This window comes from Mirounga angustirostris, unplaced genomic scaffold (genome assembly GCF_029215605.1).
Source record: "Mirounga angustirostris isolate CCGP_5_RB_7025 unplaced genomic scaffold, mMirAng1.0.hap1 SCAF_99, whole genome shotgun sequence".
Classification (NCBI taxonomy): domain Eukaryota; kingdom Metazoa; phylum Chordata; class Mammalia; order Carnivora; family Phocidae; genus Mirounga; species Mirounga angustirostris.
In genome coordinates, this window is record NW_026991807.1 from 1 (window position 1) to 10,344 (window position 10,344).

General features: G+C 42.8%; 1 long non-coding RNA gene across 1 annotated transcript; it reads left to right on the forward strand.

The window, feature by feature from the left end:
- Positions 1-998: 998 nt before the first annotated feature.
- Positions 999-5,440, forward strand: LOC135363355 (uncharacterized). Its single transcript, XR_010409001.1, has 2 exons — positions 999-2,848; positions 4,434-5,440. It is a non-coding gene; the product is annotated as an uncharacterized LOC135363355 (long non-coding RNA).
- Positions 5,441-10,344: the final 4,904 nt, after the last annotated feature.

Sequence of the window (10,344 nt, forward strand, 5' to 3'; positions counted from 1 at the left end):
CAAGAGCAGATGTGTTGCAGGAATTTTCACAAAGCCTGCTGTCTGGTGGTTTTGTAAGGATGGTTTAGTGAGTTAAAATGGCTAAATGCTTCAGGTTATAATGATAAGTGCTTTTAAAAGAGCCTCATCAATAGACCATGTAAATAGTGAATCTGAATTGGGACTTAGTCATGATTTTGTTATGTTATGATTTTGATGCATAATTGTTGACATACAGTTTGGAGGGTCTCTGATTCCTCAGCTACAGAGTTATAATGTCACTAAAGAAAATTTGTGAATAAAAAATTAAGTGAGCTATTGGGAAAATAATCACCAGTACTTATCTGATAGATTACAATGACAGAAAGAATAATGGCTAAAATGTACCAAGGGCTTCCTCTGCTGCAGACACTGGGCTGAGTCTCTGTTACACAATTGAATTTCATCTCCATTTTATGCTACAGGAGAAACCAGGTTTTGCTAAAAGCATCTAGGAAATTGCAGAGCTAGGATCTAGATGTCGAGCTGCCTGACTCCCAGCCCAGGTTCTGATCCATTTTCTGTAGCTTCTACACCAACACATTCTGTCCTATAAGCTAAGCCACCCTACCTCGTATTTTCAACGTCTTACTAGACGCCATGACTCCATGAAGAGGGGAAACCTGCATTAGGTCCATTTTATAGGCAAAGAAACTGATGCTTAGGTGATCAGTAACTATTCCAAGCCTATACACTTAGCACACGAGAGACTTGTCCTTGTCCTTCTGGAGACCTTATGTATGTCATAAATGAAGGATTTTTTTTTTTTTTTTTTTTTTTTTTTTTACTGTGCTCTTTTCATGCTCTTTTGGGACTGTGTGAAACACCTTGAAATTTTATTTTTTTATTTTTTTTATTTTTTTTTAAGATTTTATTTATTTATTTGAGAGAGAGAATGAGAGACAGAGAGCACGAGAGGGAAGAGGGCAGAGGGGGAAGCAGACCCCCCGCTGAGCAGGGAGCTCGATGCGGGACTCGATCCAGGGACTCCAGGATCATGACCTGAGCCGAAGGCAGTCGCTTAACCAACTGAGCCACCCAGGCGCCCCACCTTGAAATTTTATTAGAAAACATTGTCATATGATTTAAACTTGCTATGTTTATCATGTTGGTCCTGTGATGACTCAGAATTCCTTAAATGACTTTTTCCTCTCCCTTCAAACAAAATCTTAGCAGTACCACTGCAGAATACCAGTGTGAAATATCATAAAGCAGGTTATTCCAGCCAAGAATCCGAGGTGAGGCCAGCTTTAAATTGTTGAGGCACATTAAAGTCAAATCAGTGGTGAGAATGCTGACAGCTCCTCCTCAGAAAAGATGTCTCTGTGGCACATTTAAAAATCATATCCCCCAGTGAAGATGATTAAGAACTTGGACATATTCGTATCTGTGGCCACAGAGGAGAAAAAGGGATCATTTTCATCACAGGTCAGTGCTGAGCACCCTGAACTCCTTTGAATAGCTGTCCCTTTCTTAATTCGTCCAAGGATTCTTAATTTATTTTGCTTATTATCAGAAGCGTCTCCCCCCTTGAGGAAACATAAAATTTATTAAGAGAATTGTAACTTAAAATATTCAGAGCACTCCTGGCATCTTTACTTAAATGGATGCAAGAAATTTTACTGCAAGAAAGTATATATTGATCCCTGTAGCTGACTTGTCATGTTTAGTATTTTTCTCTTTGCACAAGAAGAATAGCTTCTGTAATGTGAATTTAAATGATACATCAAGCTAATAAATGTGGTTGGCCTAGCAAGTGATAAGCATAACTAACTCAATTTAAATGTCTTTTATATAAAAAATAATGAACCAGTGCATTAAAGATTAAAAATGTTAATGCAGTTAGCAAAAATTAGCATTCAATAAAGAAGTGTGTTTCAGTTTTGAGATGGATGATACATCATTCAATGACCAGATAAGGACTAAATTCAGGTACACTTTATTCAGCTGGTGTGTATGTTAAAAACCAAATAAATAAAAATTAAATGCTTTATTTGCCCCTTTGCAACAACGTGGGTGGAACTAGAGGGTATTATGCTAAGCGAAATAAGTCAGTCAGAGAAAGACAATTATCATATATAATCTCACTCGTATGTGGAATTTAAGAAACAAAACAGGATCATAGGGGAAGGGAGGAAAAAGTAAAACAAGACAAAACCAGAGAGGGAGACAAACCATAAGAGACTCTTAATCATAGGGAACAAACTGAGGGTTGCTGGAGGGGAGGGGTTACAGGAATGGGGTAACTGGGTGATAGACATTTAGGAGGGCACGTGATGTAATGAGCACTGGGTATTATATAAGACTGATGAATCACTGACCTCTACCTAGACATGAAACCAGTAATACATTATATGTTAAGTAATTGAATTTAAATTAAAAAAAAGTAAATGCTTTATTTGAAGAAACTTTGATAAAACAGTATGTGGCATGTAGACAAAAGGACACGCAGGTCCTTGGGGACTGTGCCAGAAACCAGGGCATGAGGTGACTTAAAACATATTGTCACCTGCCTCCTTGTGGGGGAGGTAGAGGGGATGTAGCAGGTGTGACAGTGAACGTGGGACTGGAGGGGAAATGAATTTTCCTGGCTTCACTGCTAAATAAAGTGAGCATTTTTGGTTTGGGGACGCTGACTTTAAAACAGTGGAGTATACAGTGGTGTCGCTATTTGCCTTAATGTCGCTGTGGCGTCTTGTCACTCTATGCTCATCTGCAGGTGGATGGCAAGCATTCCGATGAGGCAGCCTTGATCCTCCACAGGAAGGGGTTTGACTGCCGCTTCTCGAGCAGAGACACGGGGCTGCTTTGTTCCACAACCCAGGGAAAGGTGAGCTGAAAAGTGGTTTTTGCTTGTTGATTTCATGTGCTTTGAAATCCTTGCTTTCTGCTAATCATTCTGACAATAAGATAACGTTTCATTGCCTCTTCGTGGACTCATTCCCCTCAGCTGCTGTAATTTAGCTCAAGTCTCTCCATCTTAAGAAAGCACTTTCTCAACCTTCGATCTCTTCTCCTTGTCAGCATCAAAATGCACGTCTGGAACATGGGCACGTGTAGGGGCAACATTCTCCTCCATTCCTAGGCCTTCCGTTGCCAGCCGACAAAACATCCTCTCCCCACCCCCCATCCCCCAATATTCCCTCCTCTCTCACACATGCTCATGTAGGATCTAGGTCCATGAAGTCTCAGAGGGGCAAAAGCAGGTTTTATAATAACTAAAGGTGGGGTGGGGTGGGGTAGGGAAGTGGTGACACTGGCCAGTCGGGGAGTTTCACCACGGCCCCGAAGCAACCTTACTTAGCTCCAGTCAGTTGTTGTCGCAGGGGAAATGAGGGTCTAGATCTCCTGATCAAGACAGATTTGCATAGGAGTCCTCACTGTGCCAGCCAAACAGGTCTTCAGGCTGACCTGCCGGCTGCCCAGTTTTTCTGTCTCCTTTGAGCTGGTCTTTCTGATAGTTCCCTCAGGCTCTCCTTGGAAGGAAATGAACCTCCAGCCTTCTGCCTCTGGCTCTGAGCAGGTTGTGCTCAGAGAAGACAGCTGGATGGCACACAGGCAGGTCTGCCCCACGGGGCAGCTCAGCTGACCCAGCTCTTCTCCAAAACCTCACAGATAACCTGTAGATCAGACTTAAGAGATTCATTTCCAACCCTACCAACTAGAATGTGCATAGGGTCTGAAAAGGAGAGAAAAGACAATATGGTAGGGGGTCAAAATCCACTTAGGCAGATAAGCTTCTTCATTTCTCGTACCATGCCCTCCGTGGAATTGGTGCGAAGAAAGCACTGATGGTTTGGGGTTTGTTTTTCATGATATTTACGCTTTACCTTATTACTGATGATGTGAGTGTACTTGGTTGTAAGCATTTGTATATAGACATTAAGGCGTCAAGTTTTAAGGGGATTATATGGTCCAGAGAGACATGGGATGAGGGTAGTACTTTCTCAGCAACCCCCCAACCCTGAAAATGGGACTCACTGACATGAGGAGCCTGTGTCCTTTCTCTCAGCTCTTTGGGAAGAAGAAGAACGACAACTGTTAGGTGTAAATGTTGGGTGTAAGAGGATACGGATGTTTTTAAAGCTTGCTGGCTCATAGATGTGTTTTCTTTTATTGAAAAAGTGGCCCCTGCACGTGATAAGTTCTCAAGAAATTCAGAAGAAGAATGTAGAGTGAGCTGTCCTCTCCTGGTTACACTTCTCCTAGGTGTCCCTCCAGGGTGGTCTGTGTGTCCAGGCACACATAGCTGTATCTAATCTCCTTCCTCTTCCTCTTTTTATTATTAAAAGGAAACTTCAAATACACTGTTTTACTCTCCTACTATTTTCCACTGAATAAATATATAGATGTGCTACTAATCTTTCTTCAAAGTTGACCTAACTGTGCAATTTTTTTTATCATTTATTTTCTAGATTTTGGTACAGAAGCTTTTTAGCATGTTTACTGTCGCAAGTCTCATACCTTCATCATTATCCTTGATGCATTCACCTCCAGACGCCCAAAATATAAGTGAGATCAACTTGAGTCCCATGGAAATCAGCACATTCCGAATCCAGTTGAGATGAACCTGGCTTTCAAATTTGGATTGGGAAGCATTGTCTTTTATACACTTCTTGGTTTGACGTGCAATAAGGAAGCACATTATTTTAGCTTCTGGCTACTGTGAGGACATGGATTCTGTGATTGTTATTATAATTATTATTATAATTATTTTTTTTTTTTACTAGTACAGAAAGAAAAAAAAAAGCCATGCTATAGCCAGTTTTTCTTTAAGTTCCATCCATGAATCACCACCATCAGTATGAATCGATGCAACAATGAAGGAAGAAATGTCTAAAACAACCTCTCCATAGATTGTATCTCAGGTTAAATGCTAACTAACTATATCTGTGTCGGGAGTTGTGAAGAGATTGTTATAAGTATTCATGTTGCTGATCCTTCATTAGTTTTACAAAAATACCCATTTTTACCAAAATGGAATAAAAAGCTGAAGGGTAATAGCTAATGGCCAAAATGGTTGCAATCGTTCATACGCATTCGAAAAATTTTGTGTATTGAAATATGTGGAAAAGTGCAATCCATCAACCCTTATGATATCTGTACATCATTGATCTTCACACCTTTTTCTAATGTACCACTTGACCCCTCCCTTCTCACTCTTTGTATTTCCAGAAATAGCAGATTTTGAATCATTCAATAGTAGAAAAAGAGGCATATTTTCATTACTTGACAATGTGGGATAGGTGCAATTTATTCCATTGTCACTAAGATAGAAAAAGCAATCCCATAGGTACCATAACCTCTTTTAGGTACCACAAGGTGTCTTTTTGCACAGCTCATTTGAATACAGATGTTCGGAGAGGGGTTTTCTATTTTAAAAATAACCATATCAAAATAAATGTGCCTTATTTTTTTATAAGTCTTGTTAAATCTTTTGGTGTCCATATGACTGAGGAAGGGGGGGAGGGCGGGGGTGAGGAGGAGGTGGGTACTTTCTATGACACGTAAAGTGTTATCGGTTTTGCCTGACAATGCTGGCCACATTCTGATCTGTTTCATTAAATTTGTGGTGATGTTATTCTAAACATTTTGACTATTTGAATGTACTGAGATGTCAGAAAACAAAACAAGGAAGAAAAAGTACTGTTCATTAAAATCCGCTGCTGCCAAGAAGATGGCAGCTTGAAGCAAGGATTTTGTGACATGCAAAATCCATACACTGTTTCCGTTTCACAGGAGGTAACTCTATGGAAGAATGCTTTAAAAGGGACCCTGTTTTGAAATCCACTTATAGGTAGCTCATCCTGATTTCTTTTATTAAAGAACATGTGTGTTGAGTGAATTCCAAACTTTTGTACGTGCTAACCTCAAAGTGAAGTTCCAAGCCTATGTGCCATTACAGTACTTTTGATAAAATTTATTTGGGATCATGATTAACATGACATTAACACTGAAGCAACATTAGAAACATTTAGAATATTCAGTTTTAGGATAGAAAGGATTCACTGAGTATGTACACTTTTGAAAATTCTCTTTGTGTTACCTAATAAATTTAGTATTCTCTGACTTTAAACTTCCTTTTACCTCCTGCCATTCCAGCATCTTTATAGAGAAGTTGAAACCTAATTTCTGTTTCACCAGGTAGTCTGATGATCATCCTTTTTTTTTTTTTTTTTTTTTTACCAAGATGCAGCTCCTACAATTATTGCTAAGTTATGTTAAGTTCATAAATTTTTTTCGCCTTTAATAATTAAGGAAACAATACTGGTGTTGATGAAGATATTATAAGGGAGTAATTTCATGCAATAAACATGTACTGTAAGTTTCCTTCCTCATTTTGGGGGATAAACAACTAAAAGAAAAAAAACCAAAACAAAACACTTCCTTTTTGTGGACATCTATAGATGTTAAGATTGCCAGAAGCAAATCCCAGGAATAAGATCAGTATTTTCATTGCATCTTAAATGTAAAACCTTCCTTTGGGAGTTCACTGTGTTCTGTGGTTAAGTGGGTGTGCTTAATCATTGTGGAAATTCTGATCAGTTGAAATAAAAAATCTTGATGCAATAACAGTGGTTTTGCCACTTCTGGTTGTTTGAGATGGATCTGTCCCATGTCAGTCAGGGTCTTAGTGTGTGTTGCCACCGTTCACAGGTAAAGCAGAAATTCTCTTTAAACCAGCAAATTTCTGCTTTTTATTTTTAGAATAAATCATCAGGGAAATGAGGAGAGGATGCTTTTGCTTTGGGTTGTGGTCACGAACTGATTAATTTAGTGTCTCTGGCACACCTAAAAACCATACATTTCAGTTGTGATCTCGGTGGCATATTTGTTTGCTTGGGTTTTATTACATTTGTTACCGCAGATGAGTTCAGTTGAGCGAGTAGGTCATTCCTGTGATTTTTTTTTTTTTTTTTTTTTGGTAATTTGAGCCTTTACCTGCAGTGTTTGAGAACTCGGCATTCTTGTTTTCTTCAAATACTGATTAAAATAAAATGCTATAAAATGTGTTGTGAAACATTTTAATTACCTTCCCATGTCTTTGTTGTACTTGTGTCGAAATGTTTTCACATTCCTTTGGAAGAAAATCTTTGCTTTCATTTTGATTATGTTGCGTATCTTGGAGATAGGTTTTGATATTTTTCTCTTGGAAGATTTTATATCTTTTTGGGAATATGTAATATAAGATCTCTAATAAAAGATAAATCTTACCATGTACGTAGTCCTCCAGAGTGCTGCTTAAGTCTTATTTTGTAAACAACAAGAATTAGTACATTTTGAGTGGTAGGGTGGAAGAGTGAGGGTCTGTTCTTTGTTCCTTCAAGAATGAATCACTCCACCTTCTGCCCAGTGCTAGCTGGGAAATACAGTTTTAGAGAGCAAGTGGCAGGCGGGGGTGGTGATGAGTTCGTCTGGGTTTGTGGCCACCTTTGAGTTTGGGGTGTGGGAACCTTCCGGACAGTGTGGTACCTGTGGGGCCTTCTGAGCCAATTGGAGGAGCAGGGTCTGGTCAGATTCCGTATGTTACAGGACAGTAGTGAGAGGAAGACGACACAGGAAGCCAAGAAGTTTCCTGTGAGCTGATCAGGAGGGCGAGCGGGATCTGGAGGCACCCCGCCGGCCCCACCCAGCGCCCAGGGCGGTGGCTTTCAGAGACGTCCTTCAAAGGCGGGAGGTGGGGCGGCTGAAGGACAAATACGCTGGAGGATCCTGTGGGTTAGCCGGGCAAGTGAGAACGTGCTAACTGGGGAGTTTGGGCTTGTTTTGCGTGACGTAGTACAGAGGCTAGTCAATTTGTAGTATGCATGTGCCAAGCTAAAAACTTGGGAGAGAACTATCCATAAGCATCTCATTAGCATATAAGGAAAATCGTGTTTGGCTCCATCACATTTGATTATCAACACGTCAAAATAATTTGGCTATCAAGACTTGTAAAGAAACACGTAGTTTCGGTAGGTATCTGCTCGCGGACTCCTGCGAACCAGTGAGCGGCAACCAAGGGAGCGCGAGCGTGACTGGCAGGCTGAACGGGCGGCCGGACGTGGGGTGGCCGAGCGTCAGCAAGGCCCCCGCTCAAGCGGAACGAGGAGATCGATTGTTCCCGGTAACGAACGGTCGAGGGTCGAAGGAGCTCCAGAGACCGGCAGAGCCAAGCATGAGATGACGTCGTCCAGGATCTGTCCTCATCTCCTGGGTGCCCCGCTGAGAGAGCGCCTTCAATTATTCAGCCAATGTCCTGGCACTGACGTCGCTTCCTCTGGCTCATATGCTAATGACCGTGGCCCCCCGGCTGAAGCGGAACGAGGAGATCGATTGTTCCCGGTAAGGAACGGTCGAGGGTCGAAGGAGCTCCAGAGACAGGCAGAGCCAAGCACGAGATGACGTCGTCCAGGATCTGTCTTCGTCTCCTGGCTTGGCTTTCCTCTCCGCGGTTCTCATTCCCACGCCAAGGGCTCCACGTTTGAGGGCAAAAGGCTGCCCCAGGCCCGGACTCGCGTCCGGCCGGCTGGGTGCCCCGCTGAGAGCGCCCTTAATTATTCAGCCAATGTCCTGGCACTGACGTCACTTCCTCTGGCTCATATGCTAATGACCGTGGCCCCCGGCTGAAGCGGAACGAGGAGATCGATTGTTCCCGGTAAGGAACGGTCGAGGGTCGAAGGAGCTCCAGAGACAGGCAGAGCCAAGCACGAGATGACGTCGTCCAGGATCTGTCTTCGTCTCCTGGGTGCCCCGCTGAGAGAGCGCCTTCAATTATTCAGCCAATGTCCTGGTACTGACGTCACTGGCTTCCTCTGGCTCATGTGCTAATGACCGTGGCCCCCTGGCTGAAGCGGAACGAGGAGATCGATTGTTGCCGGTAAGGAACGGTCGAGGGTCGAAGGAGCTCCAAAGACAGGCAGAGCCAAGCACGAGATGACGTCGTCCAGGATCTGTCTTCGTCTCCTGGGTGCCCCGCTGAGAGAGCGCCCTTAATTATTCAGCCAATGTCCTGGCACTGACGTCGCTTCCTCTGGCTCATGTGCTAATGACCGTGGTGAGGGCAGCGTTCGGCTCACATGAATCATGTGGAATCGCGTGAGCGAGAAATAGTCCTCCCCCCCCCAACGTGCACACCCATAGAAGGTGGGGTTCTACAACCAGAGAAAAGGGCTGGGGACCTTGAATACGAGGTGGACAAAATACAGTAGAAACACATCGCGGAGAAAAACCAAATACGCAGATCAGAAGGAAGCAGCTCACCCAGTTTCAGTTCCAGGAAGCTCCGTAGAAGACACAGATTTGAGACAGTTCTTAAAAGATGCATTTGATTCGAACAGAGACAACACGTGCGTTCCTTGGAAAAGACAGAATAAGGAAAGATGGTAACAGGAGGCGTAGAGAACTAGAAATAGTTTCCTCTGCCTGGAGCAGCGCCACCCAGTAAAACTTTCTTTAATAAGGGCAAGTTCGTTATCCATGGGATGTCCCATAGAGCAGCCACTAGCCACCTGTGGCTTTGAGCATTTGAGATGTAGTAGTGCAACTAAGGAACTGAATGTCTTATTTTAGCTTAATTAAATTTAGCAACATGTAGCCACTGTTTCAGTACCGGTCTGTACATGGTATGCACAGGACAGTAGTAGGAAATACAACTAAATATGTAAGTTAAGGTCACTTGTGCTAGAATCCTGCTACTGAGTGTGGCTCTCAGACCAGAAGCTGTGACATCACCTGGAAACTGGTTAGACAAGCAGAATCCCAGGCCCCACCTCAGACCTCCCGAGTCACAATCTGCACTTTACAAAGATCCCTAGAGGATTCACATGCACACTAAAGCACTGGCCTAGAACATTCCCAGGGAGTAATTTCTCTCTGCTCTTACCGAACTTTTCCAAGTAGCTCTTGACCGTAACTCCTATACCTCACAGTCTCTAGGAAGCATCCCATAATACCTGTCTACTTGTCCCACTGCCACCCAATTCCAAGTCACCTTCGTGCACCTGGGACTCTGCCTTACAAAAGAGTTGTAAGAGGGCTCCTGCCCCTTATGTCTCTTTTTTTTTCACACAGAAGCCAGAAAATAAAAGAAAGTAAAATTTGAAAAATATCTTCCCTCTTGAAAACTGTGTGTTTCCCGTTACACCTGGAATAACATACAACCTTTCACCATGGCCAGAAGCCGTGCCTGGCTTGGTCCGTGTCCTTCTCCTTCATCTCAACTCTGAGAAGGGGGCGAGGGTGTTTAAGAAATCCTTTCCCGACCCAAATCAGCTTTATCTCCCACCACGCCCCCTTCTGACTGTTGTCTAGGTTCCTTATGGGTCTCTAACATGCCAAGATTAT